Below are 24468 nucleotides of genomic sequence, written 5' to 3'. Positions count from 1 at the left end.
GTTTTAGTTGGCCCCAGAAAGGATGAGGAGCAATAATAAGTGGATAGAAGTCATAAATAAAATTTAGCTTAATAGGAAAAGCTTCCTGACAGAGAGAATTGTCAAGAAAGGGAGAGGAGGGAATTGGCTGGCATTTTAAGTGAGTTCTTCATTGATAGAGCCCTGCAAAGCAGGGTACTGGATGAAATTGTTTTTACTGTGCCCAGAAAGGCTTCTTAGATGCTGGTTTGGGTTAGATCTTCTGAGGCTCTTTCAGCTCTATAATCCTGTGATTCTGTGAATTCAAGTGGATTGAACTGAACGTGTTACCTTTTTTTCTATTAAAAAAAAGGTAGGTACTAAATTCTTCATATTTGGAATTATGAAATATCTAAGCAAAATTAATTGTTCTTTGTAGCATAATTTTATCAGACTGCAAGAAAATAGTGAAAACAGGACCTAAAAAGAACTCAATAAAAATACCTGTATGTATATGTGTATACATATTGAAAGCAATAAGTTTTGCAATAAACTTTGGCAATTCAGCTTTTTCACTTGATCACCAATGCTGTGCTACAAATCCATTGTTTGCAACTGGTAACTCAAACGCAATACACAGCAGCCTCAAAGGATGATTTTTAACTTTGGAATTTAAAGAGTAAGCATAACACTTGATATTCCTTAAGAGTTTAAGTATTTCATATATATAATTTCAGTGATCCTCCCAGAAACCATTTGAACTTAGTTGGATTATTTCTTCCCATTTAAAGAGGAAACCAAAGTTTAGAGAAATTAAGCAATTAATGAGAGTCATTGTATGTATATACATTTACTCACATATTTATCTAACATTTATTTTTAGTTCTCTAGTGCCTAGCACTCAACACAAAGTAGGTATTAATAAATTTTCTGTTTGACTAAGCACCTACTCAGAAGTCTTTCTGTTTTTACTTGTTCTTCCCAGTTTTTTCTGATCTAACTTTTTCAGTTTTTATGAAGACTGAAGGTTTCCCCTTTGTTGATATGCACTATTTTTTTGTGTATCTTTTGAAAACTGCCTTTTTTTTCTTTTCTGGATCCATATAATATTTTTTTATTGATGCCTTAAAAAAAACAAACCCAAATTTCCCAGTTACAAGTCCCATTTCTTGTCCTTCCTGAAACTCTTCCCTTGTAGCAATAAATAAGTATAAACAAAACAAGTCAGTTTTGTGCCTTTTTCCTCTCCCCAACAACTTCTGGAAAATATCTATAATTATTCCTCTGTCAGGTTGCTTTCCAAGGTGATAATATCTTATTCAAGGGAATAAGATTTGTGTGATTAAATTTGTATAATTCAGTCTCTAATTAGTTGTTTAGTCTTAGGCAAGTGGTTTAGTCTTTTCAAGTAGCTGAACCTTTTTCATTATCTATAAATGAGGGGATTTTGCTAAAAAAAAAAAAAAAAAATTTCCAAGGTGGTGATGTTATCCAATTCTAAATGCTATGACCCTGATCTCACTACACAGTTAACACAAACACATTTGTGTTTTTTAATTATTGATCTTTGGAATCCAGAAATTGGAGCTCAGAAATTTATAGGATCACAAAATTTTTATGGTGGGTAAGACAATTGAGGCCATCTAGGACAGCTTTTAACAGAATAGGAAACACTCCTATCTAGCATCCCTTGCCAGCAGTCATCTAACCCCTATTAAAATGTTTTCTAGTAATTAAGAATTAAGTACTTCTGCAGGTCATAGTTGGGAATGTTTTATAGGAGATCCCTGAGACAGTCAGTTGGCACAGTATAAAAACAGACCTATCTTGAATCAGGAAGATATCACTTCAAATCTGGCCTCTAAGGTCTTTACAGGTATGTGATCCTGGACAAGTGAGGTAACCTCCCATTTCCTCATCTGTAAAAAATGAGGTTAATAATAGGACTTACCTTTCCAACATTATGATTAGAGTAAAATGGGATATTTATAAAGCATTTTGCAACCTTAAAATGTTGTACAAATGCTTGTTATCTACTTCATCAGTCCCTTGACACGTAGAGATTTTTTTGGTGCTTGAATAGATTGGAATTGATCAATTAAGAATTAAAGCCAAAGTTAAGCACTCACTAGAGAAGTCAGGGAGTCTGGATCAAGTATATTTGACCAAACTGAGAACTAGTGAACAATTTTAACATGTAATGTCCTTTTTAAAGGGAATGTGCTGTCACTTTTCCCAGCCTTCTCATGAGTATGGAAGTAGTTCATTTTTAAACTTCAATGTCAAACTCAAGAAAGAATATTTGTAAATACTAGGTAGAAAATAGAATTGTCTCCTGTTATTCTCCACTCCCCACTTCCTACCCTACCATCTCAAAGGACCACCTTGTTGCGTATTCCCACCAACAGCACAGTGCAACATTTTTGATGATTTTTCAATACTTTAAGGATACATAATTTTACCAATGTGGGTCCTACTTCTGTAGGCAGAGATTATTGTTCTTCCATGCTATAGTTTAGCCAGTCAATAAGCATTTATTAAGTGCTTGTTGTGCTAAGTACCATGCTAACCACAGGGGATGTAATAAAAACAAACAAAAAGAAATCCATATCCTAAAGATTTTGAAATATAATAAGGGGAACAACATCTAAACTATGTACAAATGGATATTAACAGAATAAATAATAAAGAGAAATCCCTGACATTAAGAAAAGGTTTCTTGTAGAAGATGAGATTTTTGCTAGGATTTTGCAATCTGTTACTAGCATGACCTGGCTCTGTCTTTTTTTAAAATCCATTTCAGCAGATATTTAGTAAATGACTTATACAAATATGCAAGTCATTGTATTAGACATTGGAGATACAAATTTAATAGCAGTTAGTGTTTTTCTAACACTTGAAGATTTATAAAATATTTTACATATATTTGATCCTTACTACAACCCTGGGAGGGTAGGTGCCATTATTTTCTCCATTTTACAGGTGTGGAAACAGACAGATTGCAATTAAATAAACGACTTCCATATAGCTAGTAATTATCTGAAGCAGGGTTTGATATATATGTGTATATATAGACACTATTTGCACATAAATGAATATATGCAGATATATACATATATGTATATTGTGTCACACAGAGGGACATGTACATATTACCTTGTTTGGTGTTTAAAGTTCTTTATAATTTCACTCCTTTAAATTTTTCTAATCTTATTAATCATTACTGCCTTCCATGTATGCATTGGTTCAGGCATTCTGGATTTACTGTTCTTCACACATATTTCATCTCCTATCTTTTTGCTTTTGCATTAGTTTCTCATCCCTGAAATGCTTCCCCCTCCCTTTTTCCTTTTAGTTTTCTTGGATTCCCTCATGTCTCAGTTCATTTACCACCTCCTATGAAGAGATCTTTAGTGTTCCTCCCAGTTATTAGTGCCTTCCCCTCTGCTCTACTCCATGCCATTATTTCTCTATGGTAGCATGGACTCCATCCCTGCATCCCTCAGCTCTGATATATGAGCTTTTTAATTTTGGTAGGGTGCCTGCAAAGCACTTAACTTTCTGTCCAGGTCTTCATTATATGTCCACCTTCCTCTTCCAATTTCCTTTTATATGTTGCTTCCTCCTTTAGAGTGAGTTCCTTGAGGACAGGGATGGTTTTGCTTCCTTATTTTTGTGTCTTAACACTTAAATAGTGTTAAGACATTTAACATAGTACTTGGTTTTTAATCTTTCTTGTAATCCCTGAATTTTGCACAATGCCTGGCATGTAGTAGATATTTAATAAATGCTTTTTTGCCTGAGCAATTGACTTTTGAATTCTGCTTTGACTTGTCATGATTTTTATAAGCACCTTGATAGATACTGTCTTATTTATCTTTGTTTCTTATTCAATAGTGAATAGAATAGGTCCTAATAACAAGTTTTTTAATTGCTTAGGATTATAAATGTTTAGTGATATAAAGGAGAAGCCAGGACAATAGAAAGGGTAATGAAATTACGAGTTAGAGAATTTGCCTTTGCCATGATGTGATCTTGGATAAAGTTGTGAAACCTCTCAGGACCTCAGTTTCTTCATCTATAAAATGTGTTTGATTAGGCCATATTGAAGGATTTAAGTTATGAGGATAACTCTTTTTTTATATCTTTTTATTTTCAAAATACATGCAAAGATAGTTTTCAACATTCATCCTTGCAAAATCTTGTGTTCCAAGTTTTTCTCCTGTCCTTCCCACCATGTCCCCTAGATAGCAAGTAATTCAATGTAAGTTAAATATGTGTAGCTCTTCTAAACATATTTCCTCATTTATCATGCTGCACCAATAAAAAAAAAAAAATCAGACCAAAAAGAGGGAAAAATGAGAGGAAAAAAAGGCAAGCAAACAACAAAAAGGGTGAAAATACTATATATTATGATCCACATTCAGTCCCCACAGCCTTCTTTCTGGATGTAGATGGCTCTCTCCAGAAGATAACTCTTAAATTTATCATCTATAATAATCCATTTGACTAGTAGAGAATCTGAAGAGAAATAAAATTACTTGCCAATAGTCATAAGTAGCAAGTAGGACCCCAAGACTTTTGATCCTAGGCTGGTATTCTTTCTTCTTCCTTTGTCCTGAAGTTCCAGTTCTGGTTGACCTCACTGTAAGTTCCCAGAAAACAATAATTTTGGCTTTCTTTATAATTTCGATTATGGCAGTTAGCTAGGGCTCTGCTGTTTGGCATAATATGGCTTCATAATCTGATTTCAGTCTACCTTTCCAGACTTCTTACACATTGCTCCTCTAAATACTGCTACCAAAGTGGCCCATTTGCAGTTCTTCATGCATAATATTACATCTTCTGTCTCTGCCTTTGCTCATACCATTCCCATGTGTAGAATGCACTCCCTTCTCATTTTGGCCTCTTAGAATATCTAATTGCCTTCCAAACTCATCTCAAAAGTCCAGATGCTAGCACTTCTTTTATTTTGTATTTATTTTGTTTTGTGTGTCTTATATTTTTATAATTTAATATGTTCATTATAATATATAACATGTATACATGTTGTATGTGTGTTATATTATTGTTACAAATTATTAAAATGTGATTTGTTTTATATATTGTAATAATGATAAAAGATAATATAATACGTCTCAATATTAAATGATAATAAATCAATAAATTAATGAATAGCTATGGATATTATTCATACATTATAAATAAATTAACATTAATTAATAAAAGACAATTTATATATCGATAAACATATTGTATTATATAAATATGATGTAAAATAGGCATTAATATTATTTGTTTTGATATTTATTTGTTTTATATAATGTATGCCCATATATAATATACAATATATTGATGAGATATATGTGTTTGTGTGTATACATGCACACTTTTACTTAAATGCGCTCACAAATACATATATACATACATGTAATATGTCCTCAGTATATGCGCATGTTGTTTCCCTTAATAGAATGTAAACTGCTTAAGGACTGTTTTCTTTTTGTCTTAATATCCCTAGAACAATGTCTGATAACATAGTAGGTACTTTAAAATGATGCCATATATAATATAAAACATATTTATGAGATTTTATATGTGTATTTATGTTTATACATTCACATTTTACTTAAATGCATACACAAATACATATATACACACACAGATAATATTTCCTCAATATATGTGCATCTCGTTTCCCTTAATAGAATGTAAGCTGCTTAAGGACTGTTTTCTTTTTGTCTTAGTATCCCTAGAATCTAGAACACTGTCTAGTAACATAGTAGGTACTTTAAAATGCTTATTGATTGCCATTCAAAAGCAATTGGGGATACTTTCAGATTTGGATAGAACACAAATGATCCTCATTTTACAAATATTACCTGTGGTTATAAACTTAAGTAGGATATTTGTCATGTGAGCCCATTGCAAAAGGGCCATTTATTCATTTTGCCCATATGAATAGGGATTGCTGTCAGTAGCACTATTTTGAAATACTAAGGATTCCTCTTTGCAACTTGTCCTTTATTTTAGTGCATGTCCTTATATATACACACTTCAAGTTCTTTTGGTTACTATGACGCCTGGATGCTTAGCACTTGGAGGCATCTAGCTAATTCTTCCCTTCTAAATCATGTACTGCTTTAATGAAAAGATGGTTCCTTGAAAAGAATAATAGTTTTGAGCTAGAATAAGTCCTACATAACAGAATTTAAAAGATAGCTTGGAAAATAGGCATCTTAAAACAATAAAACTCTCATCAAATAAGCCTTATAAAAGAAAACTTTAAGATTCAGAGCTGGATAAGGTGCATTTGAATATATAGTTAAATAGAATCTGTATTTGAAGTTATAGAACGGAAACAGAATTGTGGGTTTAGTAGTTTTCATCCTTTTGGCATCAAATAAAATGTAGAGACTTTGCAAAGAATTTATATCCATTGATTCAGAAAGTACATGAAGGTAATTGTTAAATGTATTTGTACTTTACTAATTACATTTGCTTGTGTCTTTATTTTGAACACAAACTTAGTGGATAGGATACTGGTCCTGGAGTCAGAAAAAAAGAGTTAAAATCCAATTTCAGATACTTATTAGCTATGTAATAAGTCATTCAACCTCTGCCTCAGTTTGCTCATCTATACAAAGGAGTTAATAATAGTACCTGTCTCCCAGGATTGTTGTGAGAATCAAATAAGACGATTATAAATTAGCGGTTAGCTACAAGTGCCCAACGTATAATGTATAAATGCTCGCTATTAATAGAGGACAACTAGGTGTCAAAGTGAATAGAGCATTGGACCTGGAACCTGGAATATCTGAGTTGAGCCTTTAACACTGTGTGAGCTTCCAGCAGGCTATAAGATAGTCTCAGTGTGATGTGATGTGAAATTGCACTAGCATGGAAGTATGGTCAAAGGAAAGAAGGGAATGTATAGAAGAATTGTTGATAACCTTGGCAACACATTTCATATTGGGGCAAAAGAGACTGAGGAATCCAGTATGATACAGTATTAGGGAAGTTCTGAAGCAAAGAGCTCATATGTTGGAGTTGAGTTTAAATGTCTTTAGGGCATCTTATTTGAGAGGTCCAGTAGCTGGTTGATTTGAGAATCATCAGCCTAGAGGTAAGAGTTGAATCTAGAGGAGTTGATATGAACACCAAGTGAAATAATGTGGGGGGAAAAGAGAAAGTCCTTTTATGAGCTGTGAAGGATTAAGTGACTTGTTCAAAGTTCAGAATCTGCTTTCTAGACACTACCTTTCCCTTAATTCCTCTTCTCTCCTCCTCTCCCTTCTCTCCTTAATTTTCCTTATCCTTATTCTTAACATTTTTAAAAACTTATTTATTGTAGTCATGTTTCATATTTTGTTGAAGCTAAATAAAGATCAAAATAAGGATGCTTGTAAACATATGGATTCATGGACCCCTCGTTATAACTCTTGAGATCTCCCAGTAATTCACAGTTCATAGTTGGGAAACATATTCTCCCTTCTTTCCTTTCCTTTGAAAAAGTTAAGGAAAAGAAAAGCTTTTCAACCTCCTTTTATATATACCTGCACAACAATACCTTAGGTTGTCCAGTTAGTAAAATTCTACCTTCTACAAGAAGCCTCCTCTCCATCTCTATTAGTTTTCATGTCTTTTCTCTGGAAATTATTTCAAATTTTTCCTTTCTATAACTCATTTGTACATAGGTATTTGCATATTGTCTTCTCCATTACCATATAAGCTTCTTAAAAGTAGGGACTACTTGATGTCTTTAACTATCCTGAGCACAATTCTTGTTACACAATAAGGGTGTGATAAATGCTTATTAGGATTTGAACCCAGCTCCAGTACAAAGGCAGGAATATTTGATAGAAAGTCAGATGACTTGACTTTGGTTCTTTTATTTGTTATTACTTTTTGTGACCCTGAACAAATCAGTTTATCTCCCTAAGCCTCAGTATTCTCATCTTTAAATGATAGTGGCACTTTATGTGATATCTCAGGTCTCTTCCAGATCTAAGTCCTGTGATCTTTTTTTTTTTTTTTCTTTTATTTAATAGCCTTTTATTTACAGGATATATGCATGGGTAACTTTACAGCATTAACAATTGCCAAACCTCTTGTTCCAATTTTTCACCTCTTACCCCCCCACCCCCTTCCCCAGATGACAGGATGACCAGTAGATGTTAAATACATTAAAATATAAATTAGATACACAATAAGTATACATGACCAAAACGTTATTTTGCTGTACAAAAAGAATCAGACTCTGAAATGTTGTACAATTAGCTTGTGAAGGAAATCAAAAATGCAGGTGTGCATAAATATAGGGATTGGGAATTCAATGTAATGGTTTTTAGTCATCTCCCAGAGTTCTTTTTCTGGGCATAGCTAGTTCAGTTCATTACTGCTCCATTAGAAATGATTTGGTTGATCTCGTTGCTGAGGATGGTCTGGTCCATCAGAACTGGTCATCATATAGTATTGTTGTTGAAGTATATAATGATCTCCTGGTCCTGCTCATTTCACTCAGCATCAGTTCGTGTAAGTCTCTCCAGGCCTTTCTGAAATCATCCTGTTGGTCATTTCTTACAGAACAGTAATATTCCATAATTTTCATATACCACAATTTATTCAGCCATTTCTCCAACTGATGGACATCCATTCAGTTTCCAGTTTTTAGCCACTACAAAAAGGGCTGCCACAAACATTCGTGCACATACAGGTCCCTTTCCCTTCTTTATAATCTCTTTGGGATATAATCCCAGTAGTAACACTGCTGGATCAAAGGGTATGCACAGTTTGATAACTTTTTGAGCATAATTCCAAACTACTCTCCAAAATGGTTGGATTCGTTCACAACTCCACCAACAGTGCATCAATGTCCCAGTTTTCCCGCATCCCCTCCAACAATCATCATTATTTTTTCCTGTCATCTTAGCCAATCTGACAGGTGTGTAGTGGTATCTTAGAGTTGTCTTAATTTGCATTTCTCTGATTAATAATGTAAGTCCTGTGATCTTATGAATAAATATTGATGCAGACGTTCCCTGCCTAGTATCATTAATGCCTGTGAGTTTAGTCAGTAAGTAAATAAACATCTATTAATCTCTTCCTGTGTGACAGGCTGTGTGTTAAGTGCTTCCAATACTAATACAAGGAGAAGACATTCCTTTCCCTCAAGAATCTTACCTTCCCAGGGAGGGAAAGGAGTCACAAATGAAAACTGGAAAGAAGGGGAGGATACAGAAGTGGGATAACAACAATTATTTTACACTGTGTGTTAAGCAATGTGCTAAACATTTTACAATTATTATCTCATTTGCTCATGGTAGAGAAAGTACTGCCTGGAGAGGGATGGGATTTGGCTGGTTTTGGCATACTTCTTAAATAAAGATCCTGGGAGGAGCCATCCTGTCAGAGGGAGAAGCTTCTGAGGCTTTGGGTACCTCCAGGGTATTAATTCCAGTGCTGGAAGGAGCTTCCAGGATAAAGAGGTTTCTGGGGCATTGTAGAAAAAGGCTGGAGTGCAGCCTAGAGAAGAATCAGGAGTTTAATTACTGGGGAAAAGTTAGTGCCATAGAAACAATGTCATTAATGCAACCAGCCAAAGAGACTTACTAATGTTTTTTATAGTATTTTAATATGTTTTTTTTTTAATGACATTATGAGAATGTCATTATACAGGTTGAGTATATGAGAAATGATGTTCTTGATATAGCTTTTAATATATTCCCATTGAGAACATCCATATAATTTTGTTCCTCATCCCTCAACCCCACCCTTTTGCCATTCTGATACTGATCTCAGATACTGATCTCAAGATAGACTCATAGGGAATCTTAAGTATTGAAAAGAAGCTTAAGGCATTTAAATTAAACAAACATTTAGGCAATAAGGGAACTATTATAAAATAAAAAGGTATAATAAAGTACCTAAAATTTGCAAAAATGCTTTATGGACATCAGCTCATTTTATTCTTACAAGGAAGGCAACGTGTTACAGTGAAAAGATCTCTATTTATGGAGTACAGAAGTCCAGGGTTCAAATCACTTATCTGACACATACTGTCTGTGTGACCTTGGACAAATAAATTAATCTCCATGGGCCTCAGTTTCTTACTCTGTAATATGAGTATATCTGATTGAATAGTTTCTCATGTCTCAGCTCTAGAACCCTGTAACTAGAGAACTAAGGGCAATATTATTCCGATTTTACAGATAAGGAAAGTAAGACTCATCAAGTATGTCTCTGCCCATAGTCCTACAACTATCTAAGTGCCAGAAGTGAGGTTTAAACTTAGATTTTTCTGACATTAGTTTTAGTAGTTTATTACTGTCTTCTCATGCAAAACATTTTCGTTAATTCAGTCATTTTTGCACTGAATGTGCCAGGATTTCAAAGATCTGTGATCTCTGTGATTTCCATCACTTGTTTCCTTCTCTTCTATGGCATATCTATTAGTTATTGTACTCCTAAAATTCATCACTATAGGTAATATGATAATCGCCTGTCCAAGCTGGCAAGACTGTCCTTGAATGAAAATCATACAATCCATCACCAGGTTCTGACACGGAAAAAAGCCTGTGCTGGGTCAGCCTTTGGCACCCACATTTACCTCCTTGCTGAGACAACATCAGGACTAGAGTGGAGAAGTTAATAGGAATTATTTTTTTGGAAAGAGGAGTCTGAGTTCACTGGGTACATAAAAACTCTTGTGTTTGGCATAGGAATTACCATAGATATTTCAGCTTCTTTTTGTTTAAATTGGAGATATTAATATATTATTTCACAAGATTGAGATGAGGATGAAAGGAAGTGATAATATATGTAAAGTGGTTTGTATCCCTAATGCATAGTAACAATTTAAGACATATCAAAGTTTATCATCCTGTAGTGTTGGTCTTTTTGTAGCCATTGAGCATCAGATTGGAGCTGAAATATGAGAAACCTGTTATCTGAACACAAGGCATAACCTTATTTCTTAGGCATTAAAAAATAATACAGGTTCACTGACTGTTTTAGTTCTGGATGTAAGTAAATAGAGACTGAAATTGCTAGATTTTGTCTCATGGTACAGAGGAATGGAGGAATAATCTGGTTTGTTTGTTTGTTTTTCTAGAGGAAAAAAGCCATTTGAAACCCTAAAGTTGGCCATTTTAATCTATAATGGAACTCTTGTCTCCTGTCTTCTGAGTTAATAACAGTTTGGGTTGTGGAAGGCAGGCTTTTACTGTATATAGTAGAACCAATTGCATTTGTGCAAGGAATTGGAATTGTAGCTGCTACAGTCCTGACTTTTTGAGTTTTCAACTATAATGTTGCATGAAAATGTCTTTTGCAGAGAATAAGTTTGCAAGCAGTGTATCTGGAGAGCCCACATACATCATTCGGTAGATGATTATGTTCTGTCACCTTTCACTGAGGAAAAAAGGTTTCTTTTAAAAAGGTTGCTTATAAAATTGAGCCCTTAGAATTATAAGCTGTGGGACTGTCTTACAGCTATTTGTTAGACAGCCTTAAACAATTCATCATGTAGTAGAGTAGACAAGGTTAGAAGGTCAAGCTGAATTTTGTCCTTTTATCTGCACTGGATCACAGATTATAATAAAAGTGGTCCTATTAATGGATGTTCCATTAATAGAAATTAATTGTAATTTTAAAACATGACTCAACAGACACAAGTGCAGTCAATTATTGAATACTTACTCAACCTGGAGTTGGTCCCTCCCTCCCTACTACCTAGGTTATGAGACTCAGCCGCTCAGGGATGAATTCCCTAATACACAGCTGGCTCTCTGTTCTACCTTTCCACTTGTGGCACACTGCAAATCTAGGATTCAAGAAATGTTTGTCTTGTTACTAGCTCTCCTGCCTCATTCCTGAGCAAAACAAGGGAAACTATGCTCAGGCCAACTTATTTTGTTTCCAAGGCTTTTCTGCTTTTCATGATTAAATGCTGCTTAGCTCTTTAAAGAAACCTAACTTCTTATAACTTATTAATTTACTGGAAGAGGTTCACAGAATCATAAGACTTGGAAAGGAAGTTGGAAGTACTTTAGTCTAACCTTGCTTAAAAAACAAAACAAAAAACAAAAACAAAACCTTTATAAGCAATTTATTTCTTAAATTAACCAAGATCTATTTTCTCTTCCTCTCACCTTCTCCCCCTCTCTGTGATTAAAAAACAAAAAAAGACAAAAAGGTTTATAAGAAGAATCTCATTTTACAAATGAGAAAATTGAGACCTAGAGAGAAAAGGGAAGTCTTCCTTAAAATCACACAGCTAATTACTGATTAAATTGAAAGTTGGTTTTCTCAGAGCTTTCTCCATTGCTCTTCTATAACACCTTGACTGAGAAAAAACTGTAATGAAATGTCTGATGTATTATTATTATTATTATTATTTTGGATGGTAAAAAGACCCTGATGTGGAAATGAAATATAATGCTACAGAAAGCATGAACTAGTGGCCCTTTTCTTCACTAATTCCTGTCCTTCAATTTATTCTTCATCCTTTTTTCCTTTTTGCCCTTTGGGAATTTGCATCTTCAGACATCTCCTTTGTCCCTAATTTTCTTTCTCTTCTCATTTTCTGGCTCTCCTGTATTCCTAAAAACAAATAAAACTTGGCTGGATCCCTATATCCCCTTCAACTATATTTCTCTTTGGCCAAGCTCCTTGAAGAAGCTGTCTTCACCCATCTTTTACACCATCTACTTGCTTCTGTTTCACAATTACCCTCTCTCTGATTATCTATGACTTTTATTGTTAAACCCTGTTGCCTCTTGGCAACAATAAAAACCCTCCTTCTGGAAACTTTATCCTGGTTTTTTCTTGGAGTTATCTAAATAGAGTTGGCTTTAGTTTTCTTAGAGGTGCAGGTATCTGCTTTAGCAGCTGCCACTAACCTCCTTTCTCCCCAACCCCCCTAGATAATGTGGCCATACTATTAGTTCATTTAGAGTCTTAGCATCCCAAAATCATATTTGACTCTCCTTATATACAGGTATCAAATCCCTTTGATTTTTCCCCATTTTGTCTTTAATTTGTACTGCCTTGGGATTGATTTTGATAGTGTCTTCAAATGGGTAAAATTGATGATGGTTAAAATTGCTCAGGTTTCTGTCCATTTTATAAAACACTTTTCTCACAACTTCCTTGTTGGGCAAGTGATAATTTAAATTATATTATCCCCCATTTTTAATGATCAGTACTCAGAAAGTTTGCCATCTTTGTGGTTCCATGCCTAGGAAGTGGTAAAGTGGTAAAGACCAAGTTCTTTTGATTGCCAAGTCCTAATATTCTTTCCATTTTATCATACTGAAAAATTGGCAAGTATATTGTTAGTATTTTTTCTTCTTTTTTTTTTTTTTTTCTCCTCTTCACTAGTTCTCTTCTTAGAATGTTCAGTTCCAGAAGTTTGGTCCTTGTTTTTTTCTCTTTACTTCCATTCACCCATGTCTGCCACCAACATCACTTGCCACATACATGGAGACAAGCCTTTTTGATCGGGAAACTGGACACATTCAGGAGGCAGTCTGTGATTTGATTCTCTATTTCTTTCTGACTTTGGTAAGTGGTTTTTTTTTTTGTTTGTTTGTTTTGTTTTTCTTGGTTATGTAAACATTTCAGAATCCTGTCTAATCAAGAAACTTGCTACCTTTGTCACCATCTCTGCCACAAAATTATCTTCTTTTGTGTTTCACCTCCCTCATGTTTCTTTTAAGCCTTCAGCCACTTAAGATACAATCTGCCAAGGAAGTACATTGGGATCCATCTTAATATATAATTTCTCTTTTTTCTTAAACAAACAAATAAACAAACTCACAAATGCACCAATTGGGAATTGCTTTTTGATACACATACAGTGTATATCAGTACACAGTACAGCAGTAAATAAATAAATGAGCTGTTTTATTTTGGCTGTGCTGAGCTTGTTTCCTGTCCTCTTAATAGTTTCTTTCTAAGATGTTCGACTCTTTCACTTTCTTCTTTACATAACCTCTGTAGTTGCTACAAAGGAAGTGGAAATTGTAAGAAGGCTCCACAAGGTTACCAGTGGGACTGACTGCTGAGGTGATAGTTTAAATTTTCAAATAGGGTTCTTGATGTTTTTAAGGAAGGAAGGAGGGAGAAGGATTATTGTTTTCTTGACCTTAATAACTGCTAATTTCTTCAGAAATGAGGGAGTGCTCGTTTTATAGTAAGAAATTTAAAAAATAAGCTTCCCACTTTCTTGTCTCTTTTCTGTTTCTCTTTAGACAGAGCTTTTTCCCTTTTTATTTATTTCTGAGTTGCTTTAACTCATTAATGCCTTATCCTTGGAAGAGTAAAAGAAAGTTCTTAGTACTTATAGTGTAAAGTAGAAAGAGTTTTGGACTTGAAGGAAGTAGGAAACTCTGAGTTCTAGTCTTGACTGTATTATTAACTCTGTGACCCTGAAAATGCCTCTTTTCTATTCATCTCTGGTTTCTTATCTAGAAAACGGTGAAGTTGGATTAGATAGAATTATCATGTTTACTTTAAATACTTGCTAACTGCTAAATACCATACTAAGGGCTTAACATTTAAAGCATACCAGTGACCATTTTAAATTCAGAATTGAATACAGCACTTCAAATCTGACTAGGATATAGTACAATGGGACCGACCACTTATTATAGATACTATACATCTCTTAATGAAGCCTGAAATAGCATAAGGTTTTCTGGCTATCAGTGTCCCATTGTTGACTTAAATCACATATTCAGTCAAAATCCCCATGTCATTTAATATGACAATCCCACCCTCTAAGATGGCCTTTTTTCCCCACATCCACTTGACACTTATTTTCTGCTTTGTTTTTATTTCTCTTTCCTTTTATTTCCTTTTATTTATCTTTTCAGTAAAAGAGGATTCTCTTTTACTGAAAAGAATTGCAGGTGATATACCTTTTTGTAACCCACCAATAAGGTGAGCACACACACAAACACACACACACACACACACACACACACACACACATACACGTCCAGATAAAGTCATAAGTGCTTAATAGATATTTATTAATCATTGTAAAATTTAGAAAGGACTACTAGTGAGGTGTGTTTTTCACCCATGTTTAAACTCTGAAGGATAAGAACCATCAGTATCATCAGTGATACTATAAAAAAACACTGGTGAGTAAGGTTATAGGAGTGGGCGGTCCCTGACTTTTATTCTTCTCCATGATATATCAGTATATATCATTTTACTGTGTTCTCCAACTCAGTTTTCCCACCTGTGAAATAAGAGACCTTATAAGGACATATTATAGTACTATCAAAACCACACTGGCTCTGGATTCAGAGAATCTGGGTTTGAATGCTGAATCTGTCAGTGACTGCATGATTTTTTTGCAAGTAACTTGCACAACTTTTCTCATCTCACTGAGTTCCTCATATGAATGACAGGGGCATTGGTAAATACTGTCTCTAAGGTCTTTCTAACTCTAAACCTTCATTTCATATGATTTGATGATCTGCTGTTCACATAGGCCAGTGGAGGTCAAAACTACTATTTCCTAGTCAATGTGTCATGATATTTCGATTTGTCAAAAATGTGTCTTATGATATCCTGGATTTCCTCAGTCCTTTCGGTCATTACTTTATCAAGTAATTGAAAATTGACATAACATGGAGAGAGGAGGACTCTAGTTGCTGGGATTGTATATATAATCCATTCAGTGTCCTGGTCTAATAAATTCCTCTAGTACAAAGATTTCCCAGCTATGAGGAACACCCTATAATATCCTTGAAGAAAATAACTCTTGAAGCATTAGGACTTTATTTGAGGAACAAATGGTAAGTTTTTGATGTGTTAGAATGATCAGTCAGTATGGGGTTGGTAATGAAAAATCCATTTTTGTCTGAAGACCAGGCTACCTAAATTGAGATCATTTCCAGAATTTTGACCACTTATTAATGAATCAGGTCATTAAAACTGTCTATTAAGATGAACGATCCATCTAGAACAATGAAAATTAATGGAATGGATCTTTGAAGCATTTGAATAAACACTTTGGTAAACTAAATGCAGGATGGAGTAGAAGTGGACAAGTCTAACAGGAGGAAAACTGCTTAGGAAACTATTGGTAGGATAGGCTTGATCTGTGTCATAGTAAGGGAAACAGAAATGAGGGGCAGACAAATATAGGAGAAAATAGAACCAATAGGATATAGGAGTTGGTTGGTTATGTGGGATAAAGGAGAGAAGTAAGAGTACAATGGTCATATATAGATGCTGATGATTTCATTTCTTGGGATCTTGAGTTTAGAGTGGCATTGTGACAAGCCCCAAGTAAAATGTCCAAGAGTGATTTGGAAATACTAGATCTGAAGCTCAGGAGAGAGCCCAGGACTAGAGATAAAGATTAGGGAGATGAGCCATCTTTTATTTAGCACTTTAAGCTTTGCAAAGTACTTTTGCAAATATTATTTCATTTTATCTTCATAATAACTCTGGAGGGCTGCTTCCCCATTTTGAATAGGGGAAAATTGAATCTGAAATAAGCTGTGACTTGCCCAAAGTCATACCGTTAATAAATGTGTGAGACTAGACTTGAATTCAGCTCTTCCTGACTTTAAGTCCAATGCTATATTCTTCATAAAGGTGATAAAGAAATCTGTGAGAGCAGTGTATCCTCAATTGAGGAGAGTGGAGGGAAAAAAAAATTGACTGAGGACAGAACTTTTGAAGAAATCTCATTTAGAGGACAAGAAGAAGAAGAGCTTAAAAAGGAACCAAATCAGAGGGCAGCTAGTTGGTGGATAGAGCACCAGCTCTGAAGTCAGGAGGATCTAAATTCAAATATGGCCTCAAACACTTAACACTTTCTAGCTGTGTGATCCTGGGCAAGTCACTTAATCCCACTTGCCTCAGCAAACAAACAAACAAACAAACAAAAAAAAAAAAAAAAAAAAAAGAAGAAGAAGAAGAAAAAGAAGAAAAGAGATGTAAAATCAGGACCAGGATAGTATAATGAGAAGATAATATACTTTATCATATTTATAAGTGGTTAAGCCAAATGAAGAATAAGAAAGGTTATTGGTTGCTACAATGTTTTTTAATGGCAATAACTATCCAGAATTTTGAGTTTTATGTTTGACTGTATCACAAACTAGCAGTGTGATCTTGGACAGATCACTTAACTGCCTGTTAGTTTTCATTTTCCTCATCTGTAATATGATTTTTCCTGACCCTGCTCTAAAATCCTAAGACTGATTCAGAATCTTGTCAAGTTAATTAATACCCACTGTGTGTCAAGCATAATGTTTAGCACTACTGGGGATACAGGTAATCTTAGAAGAAGCAGCAGCTTGCCTTACATGCCAGCTCAATATAATGACTGCATAGGAGGTGGTTATAATGGAAACCAGAAAGGAGTTCCTGGTTTGGGCAGTGGGTTGGAAGAAGGGAGGCAAAAATAGTATAAACTTCAAAAAAGCCTTTGTTGGATGATGGTAGTGTAATATCATTGTAGAAATGGCAATATAAGAAGCAAGAGGCAGGCCAACTCATTCTTAGTCATAGGGGAGTAGAAGGAGAATTTCAGGAAAAAATTCTGTCATCTGGGGAAAGCTGGTCTCAAGTTTGTTTGGGAGATGTTTTCTAATCAAGGAATTTGTATACTATAGAATAAAGGCTGAAAATAAAGGCATAATTGAATAGTTTAGTATAAGAGAAGGACAGAAGGAATGGAGAAGTGAGGGACTAACTTAGGTAGGAACAAATGTTAGCGTGGAAGAGAGGTGATTGTGTATAGGCTGGCAGGTACAGATAGAAGCCATGAAAGGAACAGAATCTTAGTGTAATTGTAATGCACTAAAGGCATATATGTAGAAGGGAGTGTGATAAAGGACCACCATTTTGTTAGAGGAGATTGGAGAGTTGACTACTCTTAGCATAACAGTTGGAATGCTGGTATAACAAATCTTACTGAGTACATTAACTGTGCTGATTTGAGGGAACAGCACTTTGACTGGATATATTAGCATCTACCTGGTGAATAGTCTCTCTCACATGTTGTAAAGCAATCTATTAATTCATTCTGGCCTCAAATATGGGCTGACCCATGTGGTCATCTCTGGAAATTGAGCTGGATTTGGTTTCAGGATACCTGGGTTCAGATCTTGGTTTAACCACTTATGAGTTGTTTGACCTTGGGAAAAATGCTTAACTCAAATTGTTCATTTGTAAAATTGAGGGGGGTTGGACTAGATAGCCTCTCAGGTTCTTTTTCACTTGAAAGCTTATAATCCTGGGATCTTTACCTGGCTTGCCCTTCATTCATCTTTGTTCTAATCCTAGCTTGATTCTGGAATGTTTTTCCTACTCTGGTTTTCCCTGGCTGTTAATCTTCATTTGGATTTCTGAGTTTATGGCCCTGGGCTTCTGCAAGGCAAAGTATGAGCTCTGAGTTTGGAATCTTGGTTCAAATGTAGCATCACATACTTTAATTTATCTTTCTACTATGGACCAGTCATTGAACTTCCCTTAGCCACAATTTCCTAAACCATAAAAAGGGAATAATAATCAATTTTCTGTGCCTGGTATTCAAGCCTAATCTCTAGCAAATCATAATTCTCCTTAATCTAATAAATGATAAGATTTCCTAATTTTTAAAAAGCACTTGATTTAGCATAGTGCCTGGCATATATTAGGTGCTAATGATTGATTGCTAATTGATAACCCTGTCAGCTATGTAGGCACTCCCATTTACAGTTTAACAAAATGAGAAGAGTAGTATAATGAAAAGTGCCCTGGTGTTAGAGTCAGGATGCATGTCAATATTGTATTACCTACTCTAACTCAATTCAGCAAGCATTCATTAATTTGCTATTTGTCAGGCACTGTGCCAAGTACCAGGGATATTAAAACAAAAATCAAATCGTCCCTGCCCTCAAAAGGCTTTACATCCTGTGGAACTGAGGAATTTGGAATATACACAAATACAATAAGAAATGAAAGGAATATGCTCATTAAATTTTTAGGAATTTCCTTAAATTACTGCTGATTTATTTAAATTATTTGAGTTCCTTAAAGCCCTAACAACTATGGTAATCAAGAAAGACCTAGTATAGGAAAGAGCACTGTTAGCTGAGTCTCAAGAGATCTAAGGATTCCAAGAGACTGAAAGGAAGAGAATGAACATTTGAAGCATGAGGAGCAGCCTGTGTAAAGGGAAGGAACAGATGAAATACACAGACTGGGAAACAGTTATCCATAGGGAAAAGGACTCTGCAAACCTTAGAGATAGCATAAATGAGAGGGCCCATTGTATTGTAACTGTTATTATTATCATTGTAGAGCTGCACAGAGACCTTCTACTTGGTTTTTGTTCACTTATTTTCAGTCTTTGTGATCCTATTTGGGGTTTTCTTGGCAAAAATACTGGAATGGTTTTTCATTTCCATCTTCAGCTCATTTTACAAACGAGGAAATTTAGGCAAAGAAAGTGAAGAGACTTGCTGAGAGTCACACAGCTAGGACACGTAGAAGGCTGGATTTGATTCAGTAATATGAGTCTTCCTGACTCCAGATCTGACATTCTATCCACTGTTCCACCCAGATGTCCTTGTACATAGTAGGAGTTTAATATATAATTGACTTGAATGGCCCAGTTCTGTTATTGCTCACTATTGTCTAGAATTCCTGCAGGATTTTTTTTTTTTATATAATGAAGAATGGCCTTCTGTGGTATTCTTTTAGGATCTAGTCACCTTTTCCACTTTTTTCTCCCCAATCCCATGCTCCTAAGGCTTCATATGGTATAGTATAGCAATAGTATCTTACATTTTTATGTTTCTCTGTGGTTTTATATAGTATTTCATGGACAGTATCTCATTCTGTGTTCACAACAATCCTATGAAGTAGACAGGAACCATAATTCCTGGTTCATAAATGAAGAAATGAAGATCATGAGGTTATTATACAATATTCTGATCACACAAATTAGTCACCAGAGATAGAATTAAAACATAGGTCTTCTGACTCTTTGTCTAATGCTGTTTCTGCTACATTGGCATGTACTTGGAGAAGTAAATATTCTATTTAGCTTGAACAAATCATAATTAGGAAAGCAGATCAAATACTAGGGGAAAAGTAGATAGTATATAGCTTAAGCAAATCTAAATAATGTAAAAACCCTTTTTCTGATTATAATTCCTTCCTTTAATTTGAATCACTGAAAATTGACTTTGTTGGGAAATCTTAGCTGGGGAGATGTTGTGGATAGTAATGAATGGATGTAGGTCACAAACTTCACGGGTTTTAGCAGTACCCTTAGAGTGTTTGAAAGGTGACATGTCAATGCAAACTTTCAGAATGAATTAACTTGTTAGGAATTATTTTAATCACTCAATGAAATTAGCAAGAGGAGAGTTTCTACACCCCTATCACAAAATCAGAGATTGGTGAATGCCTTAATTTGCCTGGTCTTACCCTGATTGTGGGGACTCTAGGGTCATAGCCTTCTGCCCTTTCATCAATACTACACATTTACATACAGCACTTTTATTTTCACATTGATTTCCTGTCACACTTAGTTTGAGGTTTGTTGACTACATACCCAAATAAGGGGAGACTACTCGAGTTTCACTTAGGCCAAGAAACAAATTACAGGATTCATATTGATCTGGAGAAATAAGTCATTGGAAAATTGATAGAGTATAAGGTGACATGTCTTTTTTTGCTGCAAAGAAACATTTTTTTCTTTACATTAGAAAATTCATGGGCATTTCCCTTAAACAAAATTTGTTGTAATAATCAGAATTGATTTAATAATATTATAGTTTCATAACTGGCTATAGAGAAAGTATCCATTGCTTAGTCCATTTAAAAATCCAGAAATGATGATGATCCTTGAGTAGTTTGGTGGTAATGGAATTTGGTATGTATTAAAACATTTTTAATGAGGTATATATCTGGTTTTTAGAGAGGATAGTACCCAAAATGGAATTTCCCATTTTTGAGTTGCAGTTCCATAATTGGGCAATATAACTGTAATTCTAGAAGATCACAAGACTAGTCTTGCTGCTACAAACTATAGTAATAATAATAATGATAAACTGTGAAGTAAACTCATATGGTAGTCCTTGTTTTAAGTATTTTCCCTCTTCATTTTACTAATAGAAAATTGTATGATACTCTTGGCCCCTCCACTACCACTGCCAACCTATTGTCTCTTTTTAAGAAGGGGCCTAATTTTTTTTTTTTTATTTACTTGGAGATAGCAATGTTGCATGATGATTATAGGCAAATTATTCCTTCCATTTGTTCCTTTTTGTTTGAATCTCTATTAAATCACCTTTACTTAAGAATAAGAGTATAGAATTTTTCACTCATCTTTTTTTTTTTTTTCTTGACTGCTCTCACACACTCAATCATATCCCCTATTACTCAAGTAAGAAAAACAACTCTTTGGATACATAGTTGTATCCAACTTTCCTTGGGTATCTGCAATTAAATGTTTTTTTGAGCTAAACAGTGAGATACAGCAGATAAGACATAGATACAAGTATCTTGAAAGGAGAATATGAGAAGCAAATGAGAGCCATCAAAAGAGTACGGAAAGGAGATCTTCCAACTCCAAATTCACAATCCTTTTAACTGTACTTATTGTGCCTATAAATTATTTGTAGTCGTTTCTCTTCTCTCTCCCCTGTTTGATGAATAGATGTGGGATTTATGCATCAGGAAGGAGATTGGACTATAGATGACCCTTTAAATCCTTTCCAACTCTGATGAAGGAGGACCCTGGGGGATGTAGTTAGGGTCTTCCTAATGGAAGGCCCATAGTAGTTGATCCTATTAACTCTATGACCTGGGCAAGCATCCTGCTGTTTGGAATAATGGGAGCAGCTTAAAGGAAGAACTGTTTCTCCTTTTAGCATGAATGCTTCAGAATAACTCTTAAATCTTGTTGTTAGAAGGATGGAATTGGCAAGATGCAAACATAACTTATGGAAACAGAGGCTCACTACTGGGAAGAGACTTCTTTTTGGGTTACTCTTTTTGAGACATTAGTGTATTTTTACTTAGCTCATAGCTTCAAACCGGACATGCTGCAATGTGAACATGGGCTCTTGAGATAATTATTCCGGACTAGTACATAGCACCACAGCCCACACACATTTCTTCATTTCCTTCTGCTGTCAAGGCAGATCACATTGCTGAGGCCCCTAGCTTACACTAGTGTTGGCATTTTGAACTTAGCATGAAACCACCTGGCAACTTTCTGGAACATAAGAAGAATGCATATTCATTTGTGCCCTGCTTACTTTAAAAAGTATTTGAGAGCATTAAATAGGATGTGGGTTATTTTTCCCCATTCATCTGATCATTGAGAATGTTAATTCTCCTTCCTTTCTCATTTGCTTCTCACATTCTTCTTTTAGGGTACCTGTATCTATGTCTTATCTGCTGTATCGTATCGTTCAGTTCACAAAGCATTTAACTGCACATACCTGCCATGTAGAAGATGCTATTCTGAGAGCAGTGTTGGGAAGTCATAGATAAAAGGAAAAATAGCCTTTCCTCTAAGGACTTGGCATTATCCTGGGAGAATAAATTTACTTGGGCATTTAAATACAAGATGATATGGGAAAGAGAGTGCACTAATAAGCAGGGTTAGGGCTTGTGACTGTCATAGTTAGGCTTTCTAAATAAAATGGTGACTGAGATAAACCTTAAAGGAAGCAAAGAATTCTAAAAACTGAAAGTGAAGGTAAGTATACAAGGGGACAGCCTATGTAAGCTGGAAGGTGGAAGGTTAAGAGAAACAGAAGTAAATTGGTTTGAGTGAAATGAAAAGTGTAGCAAAGGGATATAATATGAAAGAAAACTGGAAAGATAGGGCGAGACCAAAGGAGTGTATATTTTATTCAAGCGCTGAGAGGTGGAATACTTTGTTTGTAGAACATCAAGGAGGTCAATGTGGAGTCAGTTTTAAAAATACTTGGAAAGATAGGAAAGAGCTAGGCTATGAAGGATTGTAAATGCCAAACGGAGAATTTCATATTTGATCCTGGAGGTTACAGAGAGCCTCTCATGTTTGTTAAGGGATGGATGTTGCAGTTGGACACCCTTTAAGAAAAATCAGAGGGGCAGCTAAATGGTACAGTGGATAGAATCCTGGTTGTGGAATCAAGAGAACCTGAATTCAAATACAGCCTCACTTAGCAATTATTAGCTGTGTAATCCTGGGCAAGTCACTTAACCCCAGTTGCCTCACAAAAAGAAAAAGAAAGAAAAATCATATAATTGTGTCTAATGGCAGCCATTTCTATGGTGGAGGAGGGAAAGGAAAAAAGAAAAAATTTTTTGATAATAACTTTATTACATATTTAAAAAGAATAGCAAATTGTACATAATGGATTTACAGTTTCATGTGCAATAATCTTTTTATTATACTATGTTATGAACATGCTTGTTTCAATCCATAGATTAAAAATAAAAATTACTCCTCCCCCAACAAAAAAAAAAAATACCACTTTGGTGACTGAATGGAGGATGAATTGGAATAGGGAGAGATTTGAGAGGAGAGAAATGCTGAATATATATATATATATATATATATATATATATATATATACATATATACACACGCACACACATATATATATTTTAAATCTACTTAGTATTTTATTTTTCCCCAGTTCAATGTAAAAACAATTTTTAACATTTGTTTTTAAAACTTTGAGTTACAGATTCTTTCCCTTTCTCCTCCCTACTCCTCCTCATTGAGAAGTACAGTTTATACACGTGTAGTCATGCAAAACATTTCCATAATAGTCATGTTGTGAAAGAAAACATAGACCCTCCAAAAAAGCTCAAGAAAAATATATTTTTTTAAGTATGTTTCTGTCTATATTTGACACCATTAGTTTTTCTCTGAGTATGGATAACATTTGTCATCATAAATTCTTTGGAGCTGTCTTACATCATTGTATTGCAAGAATAGTAATGTTATTCACAGCTGATCATCTTACCATATTGCTATTACTTTGTACATAGCACATTTCACTTTGCATCAGTTCATGGAAGTCTTTCCAGGTTTTTCTAAGAATATCCTGCTCATCATTTCTTATAGCACAAAAATTAAATATATTATTTAAGAATATCCTGAAGGGTGAGAACAGAGTTTTATTGAAATTTCCCCAGGATTTCACTCTGTTCCTTTCATTTATTTTTTTTTTAATTGATGTATAGAATAAATAATCTTAATTGTATTCTTTAATACTCTTGAGTTACTACCCAAATCCATCTTTTCTAACACTAGTGTACATACTGTTAGTGTGATATGCTATGAATAATGGAGAAACCATAATTTTACAAGAATTCATATTATAGATTATGCAAAGAGGGATTGAAAGATGAATGATGAATATAAGTATTTTTCTATAGCAGATTTTTCAATAATGGCTTAATTTATTCTCAAGTAATATGATAAAACATCTGAGAAATGTTCAGTCAATTGCCTGTTAATTATCACTGTGT

General features: G+C 34.7%; 1 protein-coding gene across 7 annotated transcripts in view; it reads left to right on the top strand.

The window, feature by feature from the left end:
• ASAP1 (ArfGAP with SH3 domain, ankyrin repeat and PH domain 1) overlaps positions 1 to 24468 on the top strand; it is a 459738-nt gene that overhangs the window by 145504 nt on the left and 289766 nt on the right. The window lies entirely within an intron of this gene.

This window comes from Sarcophilus harrisii, chromosome 1 (genome assembly GCF_902635505.1).
Source record: "Sarcophilus harrisii chromosome 1, mSarHar1.11, whole genome shotgun sequence".
In the NCBI taxonomy this organism is placed as follows: Eukaryota; Metazoa; Chordata; class Mammalia; order Dasyuromorphia; family Dasyuridae; genus Sarcophilus; species Sarcophilus harrisii.
The sequence above is the reverse complement of the archived record's forward strand: the minus strand, read 5'-3'. Positions and strand labels throughout refer to the sequence as shown.